Source organism: Manis javanica, chromosome 11, assembly GCF_040802235.1.
Source record: "Manis javanica isolate MJ-LG chromosome 11, MJ_LKY, whole genome shotgun sequence".
In the NCBI taxonomy this organism is placed as follows: domain Eukaryota; kingdom Metazoa; phylum Chordata; class Mammalia; order Pholidota; family Manidae; genus Manis; species Manis javanica.
The window spans coordinates 103,029,979-103,055,823 of record NC_133166.1 but is presented as its reverse complement, the minus strand read 5'-3'; the positions used below and the strand labels follow the sequence as shown (position 1 = coordinate 103,055,823).

The window sequence follows — 25,845 nt, the reverse complement described above, 5'->3', positions numbered from 1 at the left end:
ACCCCACAGAGCGCGCGTTCCTATCATTGGGATGTTTGGAACCCAGCACACATGCCCGGCTTGTGGCTTAAGCTGCGGTTTACATAAGGGAAGGGGACAAAGGTGGGGACAGACGCCAGGAGGAGAAGGGAGAGAGGGAGGGGTCTCAGAGAGGGAGGGGGTACAAGGAGAGGGGGCCAGAGAGATGCTTGAGGAGGAGACTAAAGAGTCAAGAAGAGAGCAGGGCACAGAGGAGAGGGAGACCCGGGAGAAGGAATGGGGGTAGGCGGAGGCACTGTTGAGTGACAGGAAGCCTGCTCTCCCAGCCTGGGTGGAATTCATCAGCAGACCTCTGTGTTCCCACTGCTGCCCAGTGCCTCCTTCGGGCCAAGCCAGTGCCTGAGGGAGAGTGGGTTTGCGGGCAGCTCCCGTTCACCAGGGGTCTTCCAGACCCTGGGCAGTTCTCAGTCCCTGAAGCAGTAAGGCCTTTAGTTCCATCCTTTGCAAAAAATGAGGTCCCATCCCAGGTCCAGAGGGACCCCGAGGCAGGAAGGAGACTCGGTGCCAGCCAGCACCGAGGAAGGAAGAGGGCCTAGAAGACTCAGGCCCCTAGCTGTGCCTTTTTCTCTGCATCTTTTCCCCACAAGGGCACCTGGCCTGCCAGGAAAGTGGGTCAGGCCATCCACATGTGACTTTCTTCTACTAACAACAGGGTCCACAGGCAAGTGGGCCTCAGTGCCCTGTGCACAGCGCTGCCCACCCTATGCCCAGGGATCTTTGTTGGAAGGACCTTTAAGGAGCAGTGGGCAGTGGGAGGGGATCCTGGCCTTCTCATTCAGGAGAGGACACTGGGCCAGAGCCCATCCCAGGCTGGTGGGGAAACGGGAGCGTGCTGGCTGCCAGGTGCATGCAAAGACCCAGATCTCCCCAACGATGGTGACCAAGCTGGCAGGAAGCCACTTCTCCCCTGGCCTGGGGCGGCTGTTCTGTCTACTGCCCACCTCCTGGGGTCTTCGAGTGAGAGCCCAACCTGTCCATCTCCCGCAGCGCTGCGCCCACCCTACCCCACCCCACCCCACCCCACCCCACCCCACCCCCTCCCGACCCTGCCCGTCGCCCAATTAGAAGCTGCGTTGGTTCCAACAGATGGGAGCTGCGGCAGCCCGAGGCACCGAGCACAAAGCCCAGCTGACATTTTCCTGCCTGCTCCTCTGGTCGGGGAGGGATGACAGGGCAGAGGGGGCGCACAGCAACACCCCTAAGGCCCACCCCCAGGCTCCAGGTCCTGCACCTCCTCAGTGTCTCGGCTCAGCCCGAAATGGCGCTCAGTTCCCCCTCACCCGCCGGCTCCGCGCCGGTTGGCAGCCAGAGCGTGCGCCGCCCTTCGCCGGCAGGACAGACGGACCACCTGTGGCTGGCCAAACCCCTCCTGTCTCCTGGGTGCTGCGGGGGGACCCGGGCTGTCTCTGCGATTCGGCGCCCCACTCCCCGAGCCCCACGCTGAGAGCAAGGCCGGCCCATCCCCCGCGGCGAACGTCCCGCTCCAGGCTGCGCACAGACCCCTGCGGCCCAGCAGGAGCCTGGTCCCGGGGCCAGACACTTCGGACAGAGCCCAAGGGCGCCTGGCCCCTCCTCGCGGACCCCGAGCTCCAGGGAGGGGAGGTTCCCGAGGGGAGCTCCCGCCCCTCCGGACCGCCCTGTCACAGCCTCCCCGCCACCCCGTCACCCCGCGGCCCCAGACGTCCCCAAGCCCAGCTCCGGCCAGCAACAGTTCGGGGTGGCCCGGGCCTCTCCGGGAGGATCGGGGCCCAGACGCCCCTGCCCCGCGCCCCGGGGCCCGACCGCGCACCGGCGCCCTCCCCGGCCGGCCCCGCCCCGCGCCCCGCCCCAGCCCCCCCCCGCGGGCTCCGCGGCGGACCCCCTCCCCCCGCCCGCGAGGCCCCTCCACCCCCGCCCCAGTGCCGCCCGCGGGCAGCCCGAGCCGCGCACTCACCCCGCGGGCGCCGTCCGGGATCCCGGGGCCGCCGCGCCCCGCTCGCCTTCGGCCCGGTCCGGGCTGGCGGAGGCTGGTCCGCGCCCTCCCGCCGCGCGCCGCCTGCTCGGGCCGGGGCCGGGCCGTGGGGCCGTGCCCGCCGCGGAGTTTGCCTGCGAGCGGCTGTGGGGCCGCGCCGGGCGACGGCAGAATAACGATCTGCCCCGCCCCCGCCCGCGCCCTCCGCGTCCCGGACGCCGCGCCGCCCGTGCCCGTGGTGACAGGCGGCTGGCGGGTGAGAGCCGGGCGCCCCCTCTGCGCGCCGCTCGTTTGCAAGTGCACAGAGCAGGCCCTCGCCGCGCCGGCGCCCCCTCGGCGCGCCCCTCCTCCCGGCTTCGCCTTCACCCTCCTCTCGGCTTCACCGCCGCGCTCCCAACCTCCCAGCCCACCCCGGTCGCCTCCTCCCTGTCTGCATGCCACGCCACCCTCCTCCAGCCCCGCTGCCACGTTAACTCCTGAGTGGCCAGAGGCCCCCTCTCCCTAACGCGCAGGCACATCCCGCAGGGAGGAGTTGGGTGGGGCCAGATGCTGAAGCTTGAGCATCCGGGCCGGTGGTGCTGGGCCTTTAGAAGCAAGGCTTAGCTGAAAGAAGTGGGCACAAGGTATGGATCTGCGAGGAGAAGGGGATGGTTCTTCTGATATTGTCTCTTTCCCCATTGTAGAGGCCGGGAGGACAGAGGGGAAATTCAGCGGCTTTTAGAGTTCAGCTGCAGCTCACAGGCATAGCACGCTCCTAAGCCCACATTTTTGCCTTGCACCGTGCTACCCTCCTGAAGTCAACAGCGGACTAAGAAACATGGTGGATGGCTTAGGATTTGTTATGGGGGCACACCCGTCTCATCCGAGGAAAGGAGAGCAAGAGGCGGGTGCTGGGCTGCTGCCTGGTGGCTTAGAAAGCCACTGGTTGGGGCTTAGGAGAGTGGACCTCCTGCTGGAGCCCAGTGCTTAAGGTCCCTGACTTGGTGGAGTCTTCAGCCTGGACCACTCAGAATGGACACAAGTTCAGCTCCATGACAGGCCACACCTGCTGGTAGGTGTTGACCGGCACATGCAGAGCCAACAGCAGGGGAGTGGGTACAGGAAACCCAAAGTACAGGGAGTCCTGCCAGGAGTGGTATCTGGTCTGTCTTCCTCCCGGCCTTGAGCTCAGCACCTCCTGGGAGTTGAATTCTGGACAGAACGTGGACAGAGCTTTTTGTCTCTTTCTGGCTCTCAAAGCCACAGCCTGTGGTGACTCCATGCCTGGAGCCTTTTATAAAGTGGCTTGAAGGTCTGTTCTGCATGCACAGAGGGGGCTCTCACCTTCATATAAGCACGTATTAAGCTCCCATTGTACTTCCTAAACCACCTCCATGCCCCCAACCTCCACCCCTGCTGCAGGACATAATGGTCTCAAGGAGCTTAGAGGGACAAGTTGGAACTATGTCAAACAAATTTTAACGTTTCAAGGCAATGGAAGTGCCACAGAAATACAGAAAGAAAAAGCCATTTTGTGTGAGGGTTATTCATGGAAGGTTTTATGGAGGAGTTGTGATTCAAGCTGAGTACAGATGGAGGGAGGGGAGTTGAACTGGCAGAAAAAACAGGGACCAGCAAAGGCAGGAAAGTGGAGCCAAGCAGAGCAGACTGGGTTGTCTGGATGGTAGAAGGCAGGGGAGGGAATTTACAGAGCTAATATTGAATGCCAGGCCGTTCACATCTCATTTTTCCTTTGAGTTGACTCTTACCCCCATTTAACAGAGAGGACAATGGAGGCTCAGGGACTTTGAAGTCTACAGGCTGCATTTGAACCCTCTCCTTGGAACCCACAGTGCCCTCACAGTTACGCAGTATTGGGGATGTGGAATGGAAGCCGCTGAGTCTGAAGTGCCAGGCTGAACACCTCAGCTGTAGCCAGTGCGCAAAGGGTTTGGGATGAAAGAGGCGGGAGGCTGGGAGACTAGCTGATGCAGGAATGGGGGGAAGGTGAGCAGTGAGTACAGAGGGTAAATGTAATGGGCCTTTTTAAAAGGAACTTGGCAAAACTTTGACTCTGACTCATTGAGTGAAGGGGTCAAAACTTGACTCCAAGCTTTTGAGTGTGTCTGGGGCCCTTGTCAACACATCCTGAGGGCCAATGGCAACATATTCAGACTGATCATGAAAAGGAGGAAATACTCCCAATCCTTCAGCAGCTCAGTGACCTGAGCATGCCCTCCGGTGCCCCAACACCCGTGCATGCTGCCCAGTGCCAGCTGGGTGATGAGTTGGGGCTGAGACTGTCCCACACTACATGACATCAAGAAGAGCACCTTACTGTATGTAGATAGTCAACTGACAGATTACTAGAGAATAAATGAGGTAAAAGCAAGTAACATTTGCCAAGTGGCAGGTTCCTAAGTGGCAGACCCTGTAATGCTGGATAAGGGGATTGTATTGTCTATGGGGACTGAAACGGGGGAATCCTTCTCTTGAGCTGACTCCAAATTTCCTACAACCCAGCAGGACTGAGGAAAGAGCACAGGTTTTACAGTCAGAGATTTGAAACTCTGCTGATTACTTACTCTGTGTTGCTTCAGGAAAAGTGCTTAACTTCTCTGAGCTCCAATTCTTTCTATGTAAACATAGTATTCAAGTAATAGCAGTTAATACCTGCTGAACACCTGTTCCATGTAAGGCATGATGCTAAGGACACTTATGCATCTGTTCTTTGGACATTCCACAAAACCTAGGACTCTGGAGATAGAAGAAAGAAAAGGGTTTAACATTTAGTTACCTAGTACGTAATAGAGCTGAGACCTGAACCCAGGGCTATCTGATGGCAAAGTCTAAGCCCTGAACCACTACCCTGTAGCACTTCTTTTAAGATGAGGGTGGTAATAAGGGTATTAATTCACTCATAGAATTGTTGTGAGATGGAACAGCGGTCACTTGTGTCCAGTAGTCAGCATGGTGTCTAGCACTCTAGCACATAGCACGTCCCAGTAAGTGGCAGTCTCTCTCTCTCTCTCTCTCTCAACCTAGTTCCCATGGCTGCCAGTCTGAGCTAGATATTTTCCTGGGAAAAGAAGATAGGGACTTGATCCAGTCCTCTGCATGCTCTTAGATAATTGCCCAGAGGATTTAATGGCCCTGTTACTGACCTTTCACCCTCTAGCTTAATCTCTGGGCTCAGGAAGCCTGGGACTCTGTGACATCAGAGTGTCTTGGGAAGAGGCTGGGATTATAGGGCCCTACAAGTGATCCTTGGCTCACCTCCACTTGGCGCTTTAATATTGGGGTCACGCACTGAGCCAGTAGGCAGGCTGTTCGTGTGGTAGGGAGAAGCGAGGACAGGAGGGCTCCTTCTGGAGCCTGGCAGATGAGCCGAATCAGAGAAGGGAGGCTGGCGATGTAGACACTCCACTGCGGGGTGCAGCCTCTGCCTGGGCATGGGCAAAGAATGGGGCCTTTGGAGTCCCTGGGGACTGTTGTCCCACCCAGGACCCAGTTAGGTAGAGAGCGAGGCTGTAGAGCAGTGGACCTCAGGCTTAAGCATCACCTAGAGCTTGTGTACAAAGGTCAACTTACTGCTCCCACCCCGGAGGCAGATTCTGCTGTTGCGATCTGCATTTTGACAAACTCTCCCTATGATGCTGACTCAGGTGACCGGATGAACCCCGCTTTGAGCCACACTGGCCTGGGGGTGCCTACCGCTCCCTGACCTCCCCATGCCTGGGCTCAGTGAAGCAGAGCCCTGTGCTCTGGCTGTTGGGGACAGCAGTGAAAGAGAAACACGGGGTCCTGCCCGAGGCAGGTTCATGGTAAAGCTGAGGAAGCTTGAATTTGGGGTTGCTCACTTGTGGGGATGAAGGGAGAGCTGGCTATCAGAGCTAGGAGCTGGAGAATATTCTAGGAGGGGAGGGGAGGCCAGTTTACAACAGTAAAGCATTTTTACGTAAGCATTTCTAGTAAACTGAGCGGAGAGATATCAGAAGAAAAAGATCTGAATTTCCGAGGCTCACGTAAATTGTGTCTTTCTAGTTCAAAAGAAATGTAACCACTGGGCCTCATTTTGCATTTATTCTTTTTCTTTAGAGGGCCCCACAAAACCTGGATTTTCCCTGGTTTCAGGACCCACCGGACCCACAAACACCCTTGGGGCACAGAGAACAGAAAGGCAGGAGGTAGTCTGCAGGTCGCAGGGCCCCGTGGAGCTGCAGTGAGGCCTCAGGTTCCGGGAAAAGGCCCTGCAGGTGAGACGGTGGAGAGTGAATCTGTTTTTGTCCAGCATCAATGTGATAACGGAAATTACGTTCCCCACCAAGGTCCTGGTGCCCAGCTTTTTATAGGAATAAGTATAAACACCATAAGCACCATATTTAATCAACTGTAAATGATACACCTGTACTCTGTTAAATTGAATTTGAGTATATAAAACAGCCACACTGGGCAATATGGTAACCAAATCCCATTCTGTTTAATTTAATGTATTCAAAAGATTCCCAGGAGAAATGCTATTTGGAGGAGTTGGAGGGAGCTGTGGAGACGTCAAGAGGGAGATTCTCAGAGGGCTGAAGCTCGGGGATGAGGGTTTTGTGCCTTATGTCACAGCTGAATACAGGCCAACCAGGCAGCGTGGATACGCTCAACTGGCTCCAAATGCATGTCTCTTAAGAGCTGCCTACATGCTCCCCAGGAATGGGGGGCATTTGAGAGGGTTCCGAGTGCTTGAAGTTAGACAATACTGATCTGGAAACAGCTTTCTTGGGGAGGAAATTTTTGAGAAGATACTGAAAGGCAAGAGAGAAGAATGGTTAGGCTTCTTGAGAGGTTAGTCCCAGGGGCCCTCAGAACATTTTCATTTGACTTTTGACCCACCTTGCTATCACCCACAGTCTGCCAAGAAGACTTTATCCTTGAGTGCTTATCCCCCACCTTCCCTTTGCTTCAGTGGTTTCAAACTGCAGGGGGAGACCCACTAGTGTGTTAGAATAAGGGCTTTTTTTTAAACAAGTGAAATAGAATAAGATAGAACATGTTTCATGAATACTTTTGTTCCACCTTGATGTAAACATAGATGTGTGCTGAGTCGTGGTGTTCAGTGTATTTCTTACCATGCGTCTCTATCAAATCCTGGCTATTTATTCCCAAAGCCTATTGATAAGATCTACGTGGGGGTATCTCAGATGTTAAGAATAAAGTATTTACCCAAATCCAGCCTTTTTCCTTGGTATTACTTCTGGTGATTGTCTTCTTTTCCAATCAGACTCTATCTTTGAGTATTTTATTTTAGGCATGGTTCACAGGGCACAGAAACAGGGACTCCATGTATCCTAATCCTGTCCTGTTCTCTTTGCACTGCCTCTGACCTTCAATTTTCCTTCCTATTTTATGGTCTTACTTCCAACATATGAATTAATTCCAGCATAGATCTTAGAGCTCACAGCACTCGCCAAAGATCATTCCTAAGGTCTGTCAGCAGCCACCACCTGAATCTCTCTTTGCTTTCTAAGCTCATGCTTCTGAAACTGTGCAAAGGAACCACCTGAGGAGCGGATTCAAATACAGTTTCCTGGGTCCCACCGAGTAGGTCTCAAGTGGGCTCCTGAACCACATTTCTGACCAGCTCCACCAGTGATTCTGAGGTCCACACTTGGAGCAACACTCTTTATAAACCACAGAGAAAATTCGGCTCCTTCCAAGGAGCTTGGCCCTGTTCTCTCCTGACTCTGATCACTCCACTGTTTCCCTTCTGCACAAATAGTCTTGGTTTATGCCACTTTGTATTTATTTGCAATCATTTTCCCTTTGTCTGAAAAGTTACTTTATCTGGGTATCCTGCCTTCTTACTTGAATTATAAACTCCCTCAAGGAACTGTATTATTCTTTACTATTTGCCCAGGGTGCCCCAGGGACCTTGCTCATGGCAGACTTCCCACAAGCTCCCTGTGCATAAAACAGAATCCTCCCATATATCCCCCTGCCTCTCCCAGCCCCCAGCCATGGGATAAGTGTCTGAGCTGTACCCTGGATCAAGCAGCATTATTGATTGGGTGATTTCCACTCTGTCTGCCTAGTCCTTCCATCTCATCTTCATTGGTTTAGGGAGAAGTGAATCAGTTAAAAACTAATGAGGCCAGATGACCCCCCCTGGGACTGGAGCTTCATCAAGGACTATTAAATTCTTCTCCTCTGAGAATGGATCAAACAGCAAAGGCAGAGAGCTGAACAGCAAAACTAAAGGAAGCCCTGGCTCTCAGGCACCGACCCTGCACACGCAGGACCCTGAGAGTGGGTGCCTCCTTCAGCTTCAGCTCTAACCCCTCCCTGCCCCTCCTGGGTTCCAGCCCGGTTGGACAGCCTGAATAAGTATTCTGGTCCCTAAATCTTGCCACTTAGCCCTCTCTTCCTCTGTCCACTTCAAGGCCTAAGGGCAGCATGACCTGGGCATAGGCCTGCTCCTAGATAGATTAAGTGCTTCCTCTGCAGAGGTCAGCTTGGTCTGTTCTCCTGTCCAGCATGATAAGTAACTCGGTTAAGATTGGCACTGAACTCCAGTCCTATTTGGGAGCCTTCGGTGTGTTGTCCCACTTAGTCCTTGTGAGGTTCACGGAGGCTGTTCTCTTGGCTGGGAAGAGGCTCAAAGCAGACTCTACCCCATGTCCTCTGGTCAAAATACACTGTTTTTTTTGGTTCCCCCCACTGCCCCTACCGACAATTCCCCTGCCTCTCATGGAAGAGGGACCCCACAACCCCCGAGAGACACTTGTCAAAAGGATTAAAACCTTCGTTGTCAGAAAACTCACCCTCACGTTTTATCCTCATTACACCTCCTGCCACGAATCACATTTCTCCCTGTTAGCCTCTGGGAGCCGACACTGGTCACCACCTCCGTGTGTGGGGACCCCTGGGCCTTTTGGTTCATGAAGAAGTGTTGTTCTCTGTCGTGTTTTCTTCAGGCACTATAAGTGCATCCCCTCTGCCAGACATTTTCTTTTCTTTTCTGGAAGAAGAAAAATTATAGGGAAAAACAGGAAGAAGAGATCCGAGGGAGTAAGTTAATGCTGTCGCACCCTGAGCTGAGGGGAGCTGATCTGGTGGCAGACAGGGCTTAAGGGCGTGAACCCCCAAATACTGGGCTCCTCGCAGGCCAGGACCCCGGGAAGAGGGTCAAGACTGGAGTCACTTCTGTGGACTTCTGCACAAATGGCTAATGGTCCAAATCCCCTCACAGACCCCAAGCCCCTGCCTCTGCTGGGTCCCCCACCTGGAAGGAAAGATGGGTGAAAGGACCTCTTGTAACCTGGCTCACCTGGAGGACTTGGTCACAAAGGAGCAGAATTTTCAGGCTCCAAATGGGAGTATAGAGGGCTGAGGGCTGGGGTCAGACACCCAGTCCTCTCCTCCCCTGCCCCCTGCAGTTTCAGAGATGGTCTCTCCACACACTGAGGGGGATGGTGGGAGTGGATGACTAATGCATGTCCTTTTCAAGATGCTTTCTATGCACAGGAAAGTACATTCACATCCAGGTTTTAATTGTGTGTGATTTTAGCTGAGATGGCGTTAATTTATTTCCTTTGCTACTTCAGCGGTTCTTCCTCTTTTCATCACCGTGAAATTATCTGGAATGTATCTTTTTTTCATAAGGACAAAGAGAAGAAGCTGATCTTGCTCCTTTTCCACTGATTGAGGTTTAGAACATTCTAGTGGCTGCCAGATGCTGCTTAATGGGTGCTTCAGGATGAAGACCCAGTGGTCTCCCAGGATCTAGCCTCTGGCCCTCCTACCAGCTTTGCCGAAGAGAGTACTTGATGCAACAGGACCCTCACCACCCAGGCACAGACCCTCTGACACATCCACCAGGGAAACTGTCACCCAGGGCTGGCTCTGCCCAGGCGCCTGAAAGAGAGTTGCATTCTTCCTTGTACAACCTGGAAGAAAAGGGCAATGACTTGTCGTCTACAAAGGGTGTTTTGGAGGCAGAAGACAGTGTTTATCAAAGCAAGATGGGGCAGGAGGCATGTGAGGCCCCCTTGCTGGTGCTCGGAAGCTTGTGCCTTCTGACTTCGGTCGGCCAAGGGGCTATCATTTAAGGAAGTGGGTAGAGCCGGGATGAATATGATAACCCCCAATACAATGTTTTTATATTTTTCTTCTCACTTGAACTCTCTTAGGAATAAGCATGAAAACGGAGCACCCACCTTCAGAGACTGCTGCAGCTTTCCCCAGAATCATTATAATCTGGTTTGGGAGCTCTACGTATTTCCAGCCTAACCTCCTCTTGGGGTATTGCACGCTAAGTGGATTATCTCCCCTGTGAAGTAGGACTATGAATTTATTTTGTTTATTTGATTATCCTGAGCCTAATCAGCTTCACCTTCAAGTTTAAGGAGTATCCTGATTCAATCACTGCAGGACTTGTGTTCTGCTGTTGCTTTATTTTGGGGGCCAGGTCTGCATACTCTGAACCTGTGGTGGGCTGCTGGGGATCTGAGCCTCCCCGCTACGGTTGTCCTGGGACACACAGTGCTGCCTGCCCTGGAGTTGGGGTAGGGGGTCCCAGTCTGCAGGCCTGAAAGAGCCAATCTAAGGCTTGATTCATTTAGCACCCCACCCCGTCCCTCAACACATACACACCCCCAGGAGCTCTGCTCTCTCTGCTCGCCCTAAATCGCTGGAAGGGGAAGGCACAGGCCTTGTCCCGCTGCAGGGACATGTCACCCCTCTACTGCTGACCCAGGCCTGCCACCCTCTTTTGCATCTGGGTCTTGTGGGGCTCGCAGGAAGGCAGACAATCAGCGAGGATCGTCTCGCTCTTTTTCCTCTTCACAAACAGACTAGACTTGCAGGGCAAAGCCCCTCACTTTGTGGGCGAAGACCGTGCGACCCCGCAGCGGCTAATGGCAGCACTTGTCCACAGACCACTGTGCTGCTTCCCGTGGCCTCTCTTGGACAATGAGTCACGTGCATTAACTTCTGGTTATTTGGGGGTGTGGGGAGTGGTGACAAAAGATATGCGAACCCTCTGAGCTGCCCTAGCAATAAAGTCAGCCCTGTACTCCATGTCCCCCATGGGGCCAGTTCTTCACCCAGGGCTAAAGGGCGGGGAAAGCCCTCGAAGGAAAAGGAGGTGCCTCTGGCTCTTCTGGGGGTTGCTTTTCTTTTTGGTGCTCTGGCTTTTCGCAGTACCAGGCTTACCCTCTGAAGGATCAGCCCCTTCCAGGAGCAGAAAGTCTGAGCCCTGGGGGTGTGGGCAGGGGGACTAATGCTGGGGAGTACTGCAGGCAGACCGGACAACACCCGTGGGTTAAACAAACGCCCTCCCCGACAGACACGCACACCCATGGCACTTTAGCAAACTTCTGCCTGACCTCTGTTATGGTGAATGGCTAAGGACACAAAGGTTAGGACCCATCTGGCCCGTTTGAATGTTGACTCTGCCACTTGCTGGCCGTACGACTCTGAGTAAGTCCTGTAAATACTCTTAGCCTCTATTTCTTCATCTCTAAATAGGGGTAATGAATAGTATCTCTACCTCATCTCATAGAATGTCATGAGTATTAGAAGAGAATATATGTAAAGTACCCAATCTAGTCTCTGGTACTCAATGAGGCCTCAATAAATGTAAGTTATTTTGACAATGCTGATCATGGTGATAAAATGAATGCTTTTAAATCATTCCATATTTGTGTCCCTCATGTTTCAGCGAAGACACTGCTTCCTCTAAAAAAAACCCTGCCTGGTCCAAGAATGGCTGCAGGGCCCCTCCACTGGGTCCCCAAGCCCCCAATCCCATCTACCTTAATATTTTTCACACACACTGTACTGTTGGTCTCATCAGCTAAACTAAGTTATTTGAAAGCCGGGTCCACAGCTTGCTAGTCTCTCTATCCCCAAGCACAATGCCTGGCAAATGGTAGGGGCTCAAGAAATATTAGTTGAATGAATGGATGAGTAAGGACATGAATGAGTGAATGGAAAGATGAAAAGTAAATGTAGGATTCGGTGTCCCTTCTGTATACTGAGACTAATCCTGCCTCTGGGCCTTCACACATTCCATTTCTACCTTCTGGAATGTCTGTCCCTACTTTCCCATGTTCCTTGAACATTCCCATCTCTGAGGGCCTATCTGGAGTCCCTGCCTCCTCTGTGAAGCCTTCCCTGATTACTCCAACTGCTGTGATCCCTCCTAGGTTGGAACTCAGGCGACAATTATTTGTCATTGACTTGTATGGTCAGTTGTGTTCTTATATTTATGTCCTTTCTCCCCAGACACTCTCTTATATTTATGTCCTTTCTCTCTGAGAAGGAAAGGTTTTGCCTTATTCTGCTCTTTTTTCCCAGAGTGTTTTGTAAACCTCAGGGGCTTCATAAATGCTTATGGGCTGAGAGTCAGAAGAACCTCCCCTGAGGCCGAGGGGCTCAGAGAGCCACCAGCAGGCGGCAGGGTGGGAGGCATGGTGGCAGTGCTGGGTCACCTTGGGCAAGTTACTTGCTTTCTCGGAATCTCATTTTCTTCAACTGTACCAAGAAATAGAGTGTTCACTCTAGAAGGCTGATGTGAGAAAGCACACGTGGGGTCCCCAGCACACAGTCACCCCGCTGCCATCACTGTCCCTTCTCCCATTCCCACTTTCCCACCTAAGGAGTTCATTCCATTGCCCTGCACCTTATATCAGCTTTTTCTGACCGTTAAGAGAGCCCTGTAAGCAAGCCGTGGGCCCCCATGTTTTAAACATGAACAAACTCTGATTCAGACAAGGCAGGTAACTCTTCAAGAGCTGCACAGCTAGAAAGCGGCAGAACCAAAGTCAAGCCCAGGTCCACCTGATGCCAAATCCACACATATTATAACCGAATTCTGGAAAGAGCACAAAAGTCTAGCCCTTGCTCTGCTATTGACTTGCTCTGTGTCATTGAGCAGGTCGCCAGACCTTTCCCGGTTTTGTCCCAGTGAGGTGGCCCAGCTAGGTGGCCTCTGACGTCACTCCTGCCTCTCATGCCTTGATGTCCCTCTCAGCTGCCAGCCCCTCCAGGGCAGGGCCTGGCTCCCAGGCCGGCTCTCTTCCCCAGCACGCTTGTCTCCCTTACTAGGGAAGGTCCACACGGACTGTCGAATAGATCTTAGACTATCTGGAGCTGGGATGGGAGGGTGGGGTTTTGGGGTTTGCTGGTTAAGAACGAGGGGCTGGGGATCCAAGTGCAGCTGCCTTTGGCAGGGGGAGGCCTGGGCAGGAGGGAGGAGAGGGGCTCTGCTGCCTGTCTGTCTAGGTTAAAGATCGCAGGCAGGGGAATTGCTTTGGCTGGCGGTTCTAATGGGAGGGGTTTCTGAGCAGTTCCAGTGAGCTTATGGCTTTGGGAGGCTGTGGAGAGAGTGCGGTCTTGACTCAGAGCTGTGGCTGGAGCTGCTTGTCTGCACAGAGCCGTAGCGAACAGGCTTCAGCCACTGAGGAACCGTGACCTACCCAGCTCGCTCTCCATGGCGAGAAATAGCTGCCTCCCCTTCTCTGGCTGGGACACGCCAGCTTCCATATTTTGTGACGCCTTCCTGGATGCCCTGGGAGAAGCCATCCTTCTCTGCGCTCCCCCAGCGTGATTACTGAGAGGCCACACCCTGCCATTGCTCCCTGCAGAGGAGGCCATTGGGTCCTGAACATCTGACCAGGCCCATGGTATGTTCGAGGCCCACCAGACAGGAGTGGCTGTCAGCAAGCAGCAGCCAGCTTTCCTGCCCTCCTCCCCAGGGCCCATGGAGGTGTCCGGGGCTCTCCAGCTCCACCCTGGGGTCCTTCGCACCCTCCGTTCAGCCCCCGCAGGCCCCCTGGCTCCCTCCTTCACCTGCCCCTTGCCCCTGTTCCTCCCAGAGCCAGTTAGTCCCTCACAATCCCACTATGGGCCCAGCCCGGAAGTAACAGGAAAGGGGCTCCAAAGCAGTCTAAGGTGTCATTCTGTAGAAGACACCATCCCCCCATCCCTCCCCAGCAAAGGAAAAGCACCCGACAGTCAGGCACTAACCTAGAGGTGACCAGCTGCGGGCCATGTGGGCTGTGGGTGGGCAGAGTGCTGGTCCGGCTGTCCTGGGGCAGCACGGAGCTGGGTAATGACACTGTCACTGCCTTCCTGCGGCCAGACATCATCCTTGATCCTTCTCCTCTTGGCACCAGGGAGCAGCTGGCAAGGTAGCCACATAAAGGACTGGAGAGCAGTTTCCAGGTGAGCTCGGCCAGGAAGCAGCCAAGCTTCTCTGGAGGGGGCCTGGGAGCTTTCAACTGAGGGGCTCCAATTCCATGAGCCACTCTGGTTTCCCCACCAGCCTCCCCCATCACGGACCCTGAGGGAGCCACTTTGGAAGGTGCAGTCACAGATGACCTTGGCAACCCAGCCCCTAAGACGAAGGTCCTGACACAGCAGACAGGCCGGGAGGGCCCAGGCGGGGAGGGGACATTGTTCCTCTGGCTACTTTATTTCCTTGGTTTGTGGCTCTTTGACAACAGCAGTAAAAACAGCTTATAAATTAGGTGCCCGGCTGTAAACTGCAGGAACAGCCGTGGTACAGAGAGCTCCTTCCTGTCTCTGCACACCCCCAAGCAGGCCAGGACCCCATCCTGTCCCCAGGCCTGGGAGGGCTGCTGTCTTTCACCCCCACTGCTTACCCTGATCACAGAAGGGCCAGGGAGCCGCTGTCAGCTCCTCCGAGGCTCTTCAAACAGAGAGATGTTTATATCTTTTCAGTGCGGTCCAAATTACAAGCAGGAAACTGGAGCCTGGGGAACATAAACCAAGGGATACAAGGTAGGGATTCTTTTTTTTGAAGCTTCATTTAAATCAGCCTGCAGAGGCTCTCAGATGAGGCCAGTGGGGAGGAAGAGTTTCAGAAGAAGGCAGGGGGGCCTGGCGACCAGGAGCTCAGGGGGCCCTGATGGACGTGTCCTTTGTCACCTCCTTGGTGCAGTGGCCTCACCCCCAGCTTGTGCAGAAGGCCCACTTACTCTAATAGAGAAGGGGCCCAGCAGGACTGAGGATGGGTCTTGGTGCGGCTGTGAGGCACTGCCGGGACAGAGACTTCTAGAGGCCTCTGCAGCTTCTCCGGCCTCAGGAGGTGGCAATCCTGCCTTCAGTGGAAGGGTCTCCTCTCTGCCCCGTGGCGGGGGACAATGTCTGCTCTCCTGCCCCTCCTTCCTGTTCTGGCTCAGTGGGAGCCTCAGGACCTGGGTCAAGGCCCTTGGGGCCTAAGCATCCACCCCAAATGCTCAACACAGACCATATTCAGAGGGGCCCTGGGCCGCCTTTACCCACTGGAGCTTGCCCTTCCCCATCAGTTCCTGAACACAAAACACAGCTGTTTGGGCTCAGCAGGCCCAGCTCTGTTTCTGTGCCCATTGCATCCCCCGCTTCCCCTGCGCCCCCCCACACCATGTGGCTGTGTAAAACTCCTACAGCCAAATTTTCCCCTGCATTTGCTTCTGAGTTTCTTTGCCTAGGTCAGGCCCTTGTGTGTGTGTGCCCTGTGCACGTGAGGAGCCTGCATGCACAAGTGGGGCTGCTTCCTCTCCTGGTTGGGGAATTCTACACTGGGAGCAGGCCTGGTCACGTGACTGTTGGTAGGTAGGATGAGGACACCCAGGGTACCAGGGAGAGGGTTCCCAAATGAATTGGCACACACAAATGAGTTGACAGAGTGCAGGTCACAAGTTTTGTGGGGGCTGCTTTTTTCCCAGGCATTTGTGGTTTTTTTTAACCATATTTCCTTGTCCTGCAGGGAAGCTAACCACACATCCCACTGTAGCCCAAGCCCAGCAGGTGTTAGAGGGGCAAGTTCCTGGGCTGTATCAGACCAATGTTAGACCTTGATGTATATGAGACCAGTGGGCTACAAAGCAATGTGCCATTCCTTTTAGAAAAAGAAGACATTTCTGACCCACTGGGAACATCTGAGAAACACTGTCAAATCCAATGAGCTGTGTGACCTTAGGCAAGTCACTTAGCCTCTCTGAGTTCAGAGCTTTCATCTTAGGAATCAGGAAAGTGATCCCTGTGAAATTTCTGTGAGTATCAAATGACATCATAGATGAGAAAGAGCTCTGCAAAGTCCATGTGCTCTAGAAAGTCTAGAATTCTTTAACAACTGCAGCAACCATTACGATCAGCAGATATGGACAGTGCTGATACCACACGCAGGCAACAGACTCCACCAAGGCCTTCCTGGAAGAGTCTGTGTGCCCAGCCCCTGCTCTCGCTGGCCCGCTCCTCCCCCTTTTCCCTGTGTGGTATGTGTGGCTCGGTCATTTTACACACACACACACACACACACACACACACACACACACACACGGCCCAGGTGCTGTTTGCTGATGGGTTGACATGCCCCATCCCAGGGCTCCCAGGATCCTGCATCTCCCCGTGTGGGGCCTTGGACCCAGGTGTGAAGGCTTTTGGGGTGCCAGCACCACTCAGCCCACACTCTAGGACCCAGGAGACTCCCAGGTGGCTCTGGATATAAATCTGCATCCATTCGGGGCATCTCCTCAGCCAACAGTTGCTCTCGGGGGTGCCAAGCTGACCTTCTGGGACGCCCTTTGGCCCACCTGTGCCTAGGGTAGCTGTGCCCATGGTGCCTCCTCGGTGGGTAGTTGCCCCCCAAAGCTCCAGGAAACATGTTTATAGGCCGTTAGGAGCTGCTCCCATCTCACTGGGTAGGTTTATAACTTAAGAATTATTTCTATTTTAACAGCGTGGGAATCCAAGGACCTTCCTTATTACTGAGCTTTGGTTTCTCACTTCTCGAGGATGCCTTCCCAACCAGCCTGTCCGCAGCAGACACCCAGGCTGACTCATGGCCTCCCTCCCAGCCCAGCTCCGGGCCAACCAGCACGCAGGCCTGGTGCAGGGACCGCGGCAGCTCCGCGAGCAGCCCAGAGCAGGGACCCAGGCCCCCTCCCCGCTCCCCACTTCTGTGAACACAGCTCTACGCGGGGCCTTGGCTGGCTTCGGAAAAAGTACAAACGCAGAATGCCTAGGATTTCCGTGGGGCCAGCCCCAAGGTGAGCCATCCTGAGGGTGGTTCCCGTTTCCCCATGGGCCGTAAGATGGGGCTGGGATGTGTCCTGTCTCTCATCCCTGTGTTTCTGTTTCCTGCTGCCCGGGAGAAGCGGTACTGGGTTGGGGTACAGGCTGTGCATGCCAGGGATGAGTGGGTGACCTGTACCCCTTGCAGTGCCTCTCGGGATCTCTGCTCTGGTTCTACTGTGGCAGGAAGGAAAAGACGTGGTGCTAAAGGCTTCCTCCCAGCTGTCCCCAGCGCGGTATTTTTCCACCTGCTCCTCCGGCTTTGGTATCGATTTAAATAGCAGGTTGGGAGAGAGGAGAGAGGACCAAGGGATGAGAGGTGGATCAAAGCAGAGAGGGAACGGGGAAAGGAACAGCAGCCTGGTGGGCAAGGAGGGGCGGCAAGTAGGAAAGAAAGGGAGGCTGGAAGAGACAACAAGCACAGGGCCCAGGAGCAGGAGAATAAGGCAGCGGGCAGATGGGAGCGGAGCGAGAGATTCCCCCGAGGCCATCCCCTCCCAAGAGCTGCCTTCCTGGGATCCAGGTGGGGCCCGGCCCCCAAGCCAGGAAGAATGGGGCAGGGCTACACCTCACCAGGCTCCTGGTCCTTGGGACAGGCTCCTGGGGCTTCATGGGATGTGTGTGGGCAGAATTGTGCCACCCTCTGTACCCACCTGATGGGCGACCCCTCCTCTGCTCCCCCTGGCCCCCCCGTTCCTGCTGTACAAACTACGTCCATACCCACTAGATCCCTTTCTGTAGGGGCAGGCCCTCTGCCTGTGGGGCTTTCCTCTATCTGTTCCAAGGGCAGCTGTGATATCTGAAAGGAGCCCCCCATTCCCGTCCCTGGCAGGTGGCCCTGGACCACCGGGCACTGCCCGGCCATGATGGGAGCAGGCTCTTCAGGGGTGATCCCCACATGCTGGGCTCGGCCGACCCTGATCCTGTCTGTCTGGGGCTTTAGCTTAGAAAAAGCCTCACACACAGTGGTGTTTACGGCCCAGTTGGGTTGTCTGTGTTGCCATGACAACAGTGAGGGCTGCCCCTCTTCTCTCTCCCACCCCATGCTCTGCTCCTTTCACAGGCTAAAAACCTCTCTCTGTCTCTGTCTCTCAATTTCTCTTTCCCCCACCATTATTCCTGTTTTCCACGGGACTTAAGTCCTCCTCCCCACCATTCCCTCTGGAAGCAGTCAGCTGGGCCTATTTCTCCACGATCCTAAGATCGTAGGTTCCCAAGGGCTGGTCCCAACCACTGAGGGTGGAGGAGTGTACTTGCGGGCCACTCTGCTGGAGGGGCAGAAGGCCAGGGCCTCTGGGCCAGCCTTGGGCGATGGCAGAGCCGCCCTGCCCCGGGGGAGCCGCCGGCTCCTCCCTCAGAGTGCCCGCTCTCCGGAGGACCGACCTGCGCTTTCCTCTGGGGGCGAGAATGCCCCGCAGCTGCATTCCCGGCTCCGTCTGCGTGTCCGGCCTCCTCAGCAGTCTGAGGCAGTATTTTTGTCTGTCTGGCACAATTGCCACCCTCCCCACCTCCGGAGCAGAATTCCTGCCTGTGGCAAACCCATTCTGTGCTGATCGGTAGGGCCAACCAGCCCACCGCTCCTTCCGCTGCTCCAGCCCTGACATCTGACGCTAGCCTGGGGGAACTCTTTCTCTGACTGTGAACTAGAGGCAATTTAGGGCTGGGCTCCGAGGGACCACCTTTCCCACCACGTGAAAAGGAACCCAAAGGGCAGGAAACGGTGTCATGAAGAAAGTATTATTTCCCCATCATTCTGCAAACTCCCTGAGGGCGAAGGATGTGTTCTCTCCCTAGACTGGAGCTCCCCAGAGGCGGGAGCTAGGTTTCCCCATCAAATTGGGAGAAGGAGTGTTTCTTAAGCAGATTAGGTGCTAATGTCTTGGTAGTTAATTGGTAAAATATCAGGCATTTAAGGTTCATCAGCCAGACTTAAATCCGTATTTGGATTAACTTGATAAAAAATTGCATCTGAGTAGAAGCTCCCAGGAGTTTCTGTCTTGTTTACCATGTGAGGTGCCGAGTCTAAAGAGAAAGACAAAGCAATTGCCCTTGGGGATTTATGGTCTGGCAGAAGGAGGTGTGTGTGCTCTGACCCAAGTACATACAGTGTCCAGTGAGGGGCGTAGCTCATGGCAACACCGTCTGAGGGCCGATTTGGAAAATCTTCCAAGGAAGGTTCCCAAGCCAAGGTCCGAAAGAAGCACGTGCGTTTGTCACCTGGGTAGGGTGGAAAACTGCGGAGTGTGCGGAGTGGCCTCCACGGAGGCCCACAGTTGGTGCCAGCCAGTGGCCTTGGGAGTCGTGGGTGGTGCAAGGTGTGGCCTGGGTGATAAAGGCATCATCCTCTTCACCCCTGTCCCAGGCCCTCCCTTGCAGCGGGCCTGCACAGAGTCACCCTCAGCTGCTCAGGACCTCCAATCTTTGAGGACAGGGTGAAGAGGCTGGACTATTCATGGTGCTTAAAGTGACCTCCTTCCTTAGCCTTAACCTCCTGTCCCCATTGGTCAGGATTTTGCAAGTACCAGTAACCAGCCCTCTCTGTTAGATGTATAAGTAAAACATGGCATCTATTGAAAGATAACCAGTGTAATGTGTCATCAGCCTAGGGTACAGGTCAACTCACTGTATTTTTGATACTTGATCCTTTAAGCCCACTTTAGCATGAGTCCAGTATCTCTTCCTTGATGCCTCCCTCTTCCTCCCCAACTCTTACCCCTTGTAACTGTTAGAAAAGTCCCAGGGCTTGTGTAGTGAGAAAGGGGCCAGTGAGTAGATAACTGGAGGGCCTGGCCAGTCCGTGCTCCCATCACTGCCTCATGAGACAATGGTTGAGCCCGGTCTCCTGCAGGTCAGGGGGGCTTTTCCGCTGGTGCCTTGCTGATCGGATCCCTGCATAGGGCTGCTCCACTCTTGGCCCCTGACGTGCTGCCAGTGAGTGTACACTCATGGGCTCAGCCACTGTCTCCGAAGACCACCAGCTAAAATAGGTCTGGGAGGGTTTCTAGCCACAGTCACACTCTGCCATCAAGATGATCTAGGTTCCAGCATTACGGCCAGATGGTCAGTCTAGACCTGTGCTTCCCAAAGCTGCTTGTGTATTAAAACCACCTGCAGAGCTTGTTTAAGCACAGATGTGGGGCTGCACCTTCAGGGATTCTGATTGAGCAGGTCTTAGGTGGGGTGCAATCATTTGCATTTCTAACAAGCTCCCACAGATGCTGACCTGCAGGTCCAGGCCCACAGGCAGAGCCCTGTCTATTCTCTCCCCAGGATGAATTCTCCCTTGGGGCCCCTTGGAGTCCATTCTACCCAGTGATGTCTAAGGTGCTCACTGAATCAGAGTAGGAGGTCAGCATCTCCATCCTTTTCCTTTCAGGAAGCTCCTTGAGCCCTATGCACAGTTTTCTATTTCTTCCTGGGCTACTTTTGAGCCCTCTATACCAGTGGTTCTCAAGGTGGGGCTCCGGGATGAGCAGCATCACTGTCACTTAGGAACTTGTTAGAAATTCATATTCCCAGGCCTCGTCCCCAGACCTTCTCTACTGTTCCTTCCGTGCAATGGTCAGTCAGACGGGATCCCAAGAAGAAACCCAGGAGAGAGGCCCAGGGAAGCAAAGGTTATTATGCTCACAGTTTCTAGAAGCAGGAGACCGCACAGGGCCCCCAGGGGAGGCGCAGTGTTGCCGAGAGGCAGAGGGTAGGGTCCGGGGAAAGCTGAGGCCACAGCCTTCGCCCACGTTCCCGCGGGAAAGGCAAAGCAGGGTAGGACTGGCGGCCTTGACTGATCCCGGTGGGCTCCAAGCCACAAGGGGGCTCCCAGTTGCCTGGCACCTCTAGCTCTGGGCTGACGCTGCCAGAGAAGTATTGCCTCCTGGGTGTAAGGGACCAGATAGAGGAGGTTTGGCCCTGGCCTGGTTAGTTTGCATGTCAGAGGCTTGCTCCCTGCTGAACCCTTGGCCATCTCTAAGAATTGGTTAGTCCTGGCAGGCTCAGTCTCTCTCCCTCGTCAAAACATCATAACATACAAAATAAGAAATACCAACAGTATTCTTCCGGGTTGAGAAACTCTGGGGGCGGGGCTCAGCACTGTTCTAACGCCCCTCCAGGCGATTCTGCAGCCGAGTAGGCGTGAGAACCACCTCTGTACCAAGAGATATTAGGTATTAAAATCACTACGTTCAGTGTTTCCCCGCAGGAGCCCCTTTGCCTACCTGTACCTGAGCAGGGGCTCCTCCCGTGACTTGCCCAAGTGACTGGCCCTGTCAGCCTGGCAGCTGTTGAGCTCAGACCGCCTGAGGCAAGGAGGGCTGTGTGGGGACAGTGCGGTGGCTGCTGGGGGCTGTCAAGCTGCTTCTAGCCACCCTGCCACTATCTGGCTGTGCGTCTTCGGGCTTGTCACCAACTTCTTTTTGTCTCCTCAGCAGAATGTGGGGACTGAACCTGATGATCTGGAAGTTTCTTCCAGCCCTGGTACTGATCCTTGATTCTCCTTATCACCCCTGGGCCTCCTTATCCTTATCTGCAAAATAGAGATAATGCCCGCCCCCAGGGCTACAGAAATGGGAAATGAGGTGGTGTGTGTGGAAGCACCCAACATCCGGTAGGGGCTTGATAAGTGTTATTTGGAATGTACGTTACTCTCTTGTCCCCTTGGCTTTGCCCAAACCTCCCTTTTCCTGACTTTTTCTGCTGCCGCTCTGCTTTCATCAGGCCTCCAGGGCCCTCTCCTCTCCAGGACTATCTTCTCCTTACAGAATTAGGATCCTTACCCCCCACAAATATTGTGGGGAGAAGAGACCCCTGTAAAGTTCCTCAAGAATCAGGTGAGGGAGGGAAGAGTCAGGGTCAGGTGCTCAGTGGATGGGGGCTCAGCCCTCTGCCCGGCGGCCTCCTGAGAAACCCAATTCCCTGCCAGTGTTGAGGCCTCACCAGCCCCTCTGGGGAGCAGCTCAGAATATCAGAGCCCAGAGGAGACCCCCTGAGTCTCTTCCCTGCCCGTCACCACCCCCACTCCTGCCCCATCCCCCGCCCCTCTCTGCCTGGGTGCCTCTGCCAACGGCTGGTTATTTATATCCTTGAGCAGCTGCTGACAGACAGCTGGGAGCTGGGAGGCGTCTGACGGGATGAGCTTGGCAGAGATGACAGGGTGGTGGGCGGCACTGTCACTCTTAGCAGGACTGCTGGATAGAGCCTCCTCCCCTTCACCCAGGGGGTGAGACTTCGGCAAGGTTGACGGGGCATCTGGGAAGAGGCACCTCAGAGGAAAGAGAGCAAGGGCTCTAACCTGGAGAGGGGAGGCCACTGGGATTTGAAGGCAAGAACTTTGCCCCCATGATCTTTTCCAGAAGGGGAGGGAGTAGCTGTGACTTAATTATCTGGGCTTTGCCGATGGCATCTGCTGCTCACAAACTGTATGACCTTGGGCAAGTCACTTCCTTACTCTGGGTAAAGTGAGGTATCTGGCAAGATGTTCTCTAAGTTCTCTCCCAGCCATGTTAGTGCAGTGGTTATAAACACAAAACCTGGAGTCTGAATCTTGGCTCTGAGGTTTGCTGTGTGACCTTGGACAATTTACTTAACTTCTCTGTGCCTCTGCTTCCCTCTCTGTAAAATGGGGGCTCTCAATAGCACCTACATCAAAGGCTTTTTGAAGGGATGAAATGAGTTAATTGATACATGTGATGGCATCTGAGCAGTGCCTGGACAGGCTTGCTCGTCTAGTCTATATGGAACCTCAAGTCTGTGACTTTGGATATGTCCCCTTGCTCTCACTGAGAAAAGGGTGGGGCCCTTTTTATATGTATTTCAGGGAGAAGGGAGAGGTTTTATGGGTCTGTATGCCTTGTGTCATCAAATGCATAACCTGCAGATTGGGAAGTGTTTGGGCTAAGGTTACATTTGTTCTGAGCCTGAGTCCTTGTTTTCTGGCCATTTCTCACTGTAATCTCTGGGGACTGCGTTTTGCTCAAAATAGCAAAAGGTCACAAGGTTATTGAGCTCTTTCTCCAACTGCATCTGTCTGTCATTCTCCTCTTTGCCTCTCCCCAGCTCCTGCCTTCCTTCCAATCCCTTGGCATCCTTCTATTTTAAAAACTAATACCTGATCTCAGAGAGAACAGAATCCCAAGTGTGTAATTAGTCCCTGGGCACAGCTGTGCCTACAGTACCAGCCTGGCTGTCAGGGTGGGGTGGGGGCTGGGCACGAATCTGGGGGTGGGGTGACCTTGGATCAGGGAGCCCAGCAGTCCACCCACCAGCTCCGAGCCCAGCTGCAGGCAGGCACTCCTCAGCTGCAGGGTCTGGGAGCAGTTAAAGCCCCTCCTCTCTTTTCCTAACTTGGCCCCCCTGTTTAGAAGAATATCCCCTTAACAGGAGGGGGAGAGAGGGAAGCAAAGGAAACTGATGGGTTACCATGGAGACCAGCTGAACACAAACTCTGAGCTCCAGCTAATACTTGACTTGCAGAAGTACTTCCATAACCACAACCTAAATGAAAACACACACACATAACCCTGGAAAAGAAGAATAACTGTGGGCTCATTCTTCTCTAATCCTAGCAATTAGCTTCTAATGTCAGAGTCCAAATGAGAGGTGAGGATGAGCTGAATCTGTTCTCTTTTACAGAGGCCGCTTGCCATTCACGGTCTTCCTGGAAACCTGGGACATTGGTTCCAACATCCTAGCATTGCCCAGAAGTCACGTATGGAGGATTACATCCCCCAAGTCCTTAATCCCTTGCTGACTCATGCCAGTTCCAGACCTAAGTTAAGATGTCTGGTTTCAAGGAGCCCCCTGCCTCTGGCCAATGCCGCCGCAGAGAGGAAGAAGGGAGAGTCAAAAATCATTCGCCACTCATTGAACATTTCCTGATTGCCCACTATGTGTCGAATGCCAGGAATTAAAAGCAATAATAAGAATAATAAAACTCTGATCCCCATCATCAAGGAAATCAGAATCCAGGCAGTGGAAGGTATCACACAAAGTTTTTGTTTTCTTATCATAAGGGATCCACGTTTGCAAATGAGTCTTATGAATATTGCTTTGGAGGCCAACCCTATGAGGTCAACGTGGTTCCAGGGGAAAAAGTGAGAATTGGGAATCACAGAGGCGAGCCACGGGGCTGCCAACCTCCTTCCCTCCCCAGGTTAACTGCCTTCTCAACTGGAAAGCCACCTCCTCATGCAGGTATCAATCTTGTGCTCTACTGGAGGCAACACAGACGCTGTGAGGTTTGCACTGGGAAGGTGTCTTTCAAATGAGACTGCATTTAACCTCCAAGTGCCCTTACAGGGCATCTCATTCAATCACCCAGCAGCCCTCCAGATCCCATTGAACAGGTGAGGCTCTGGGCCCTGGTGAGGTCAGTCACGCACAAGGTCTCACAGCTGGTTTGGGGCAGAACCCTGAACTTTCCTCAGACGGGTTTGCAGATCTTCAGTTCTTTCAACCCTGGTTCTGGACAGGCAGGAGAAGGTCTGGGTGGCCAGCAGAGTCACGCCTGGACTCCAGCCTCCCATCTCTGCAGAGCTCTGCTCAGATGTCCCGTATCAGAGTCCTTCCCTGACTGGCTTTTCCACACCGTGCCACGACCATTGCCCTCTTCTCTTCATCCTGGTTGTATTCATTTCTCACTGCCACCATTTCCTTGTGCACTGTCGACCTCCCCCATTAGATTGGAAGCTCATGTCTAGCATATTTACTGCTATATTCCCTGGCATAGAGTAGGTGCTCCATTATTTGTTGCATGAGTGAATAAATGAACAAATGTAACCTCAAACAGAACCTCCCTCTCCTCCTGCTCTGCCCACTTTGGGAAAAACACTAAGGGTCATCAGGCAGCTGGCAGGTCGCATGGCAGCTGAGGAAGTGGCTCAGGGCCGCCCCAGGGACAGCGAGCTGGCCCTCCCTTAGGGATCTTGGAAGCGAATACTCGGAGGCCAAGGGTGCCAGTGGAAGGGACCGGAGTTTCCCAACAGCCTCTGCTCAGAGAGGGCCTGGAAACTTCCAGAAAGGTGACAATAACCGGTGGGGGATTGGTGCTGCTGCCTACTCCCCCACACCACAACCTGCCCTGAATCAGAGGGGCCTGGGTTTCCTGCAGTGTTTGCTCCAGTTCCCAGAGCCAACTTCCGCCGGCCCCACAGGGACACTCAGAGCTCATCTGGAACCTTCTGATTTGCATCTCCAAAGAAATAAAATAAATTCCACTAAACACTGTGTATTTTTCCTTCTGTTTGCCCTGTGGCGGGCCTGTGTGGCTCCTGGGATCTGGAGTGGATAATCAAGGCAATTTCTGTGGTTCCAGGAGCTGGGGATCTCAGGAGCCTCACAATAAAAAGAAAAACGAAAAGGGGACTGCACTCCAGTTTTGGTGGCAGAGATGGGTGCAGGGAAGATAAAACAGCACCAAAACCTGCCTGACACAATGATAGCCACATTTGCCTTACAGAGGCTGAGCGTTCCCTTAGAGGGAGTGGTAATTAGGTTGCGTGGCGATTAGGGGCACTTTCCAAATGTGGAGCGAGGAGGTGGAAATCCAGCCTTGAAATGGAAAAGAATGTACAGAATTGAGGATGGTTAGCAGGCAGCGGAGAGGAGGGACTGCAAACCAGAGAGCGAATCGATCCAGTCCTGACCCTGCTTTGTGCACGTAGGCTTCCAACCCAATCTGCTTGTTGGGTCCCAGGGTGGGGAAGTGGGGAAGATCCGAAAACTGGTCTCTCGGAAATTTCCCTGGGGAAAGGGGCCCATAAGGGCAGAGACAGGGCTGAAGGAGGCCCGTAGCTGGGGCAGGGGGAGGGAGGACA

At 54.1% G+C, this 25,845-nt stretch overlaps 1 protein-coding gene and 3 long non-coding RNA genes across 5 annotated transcripts in view; 2 read left to right on the top strand and 2 right to left on the bottom strand.

Moving 5' to 3' along the window:
- Positions 1-2,336, bottom strand: part of LRRN2 (leucine rich repeat neuronal 2) — a 58,050-nt gene extending 55,714 nt beyond the window's left edge. For both annotated transcript variants that reach the window (XM_037015347.2, XM_073217075.1), the window contains exon 1: positions 1,973-2,336. The gene's annotated coding sequence lies outside the window, so the exon portion shown is untranslated. The remainder of the gene's footprint in view (positions 1-1,972) is intronic.
- Positions 2,337-2,540: 204 nt separating this feature from the next.
- Positions 2,541-6,584, top strand: LOC118971850 (uncharacterized). The gene is made up of 3 exons (XR_005060559.2): positions 2,541-2,613; positions 6,068-6,225; positions 6,471-6,584. It is a non-coding gene; the product is annotated as an uncharacterized lncRNA (long non-coding RNA).
- Positions 6,585-6,624: 40 nt separating this feature from the next.
- Positions 6,625-14,746, bottom strand: LOC118971851 (uncharacterized). Its single transcript, XR_005060560.2, has 4 exons — positions 14,626-14,746; positions 13,988-14,167; positions 8,779-8,975; positions 6,625-6,762 (listed from the first exon to the last, which is right to left on the bottom strand). It is a non-coding gene; the product is annotated as an uncharacterized lncRNA (long non-coding RNA).
- LOC118971848 (uncharacterized) lies at positions 14,641-25,238 on the top strand. The gene is made up of 3 exons (XR_005060552.2): positions 14,641-14,764; positions 16,704-17,013; positions 23,663-25,238. It is a non-coding gene; the product is annotated as an uncharacterized lncRNA (long non-coding RNA).
- Positions 25,239-25,845: the final 607 nt, after the last annotated feature.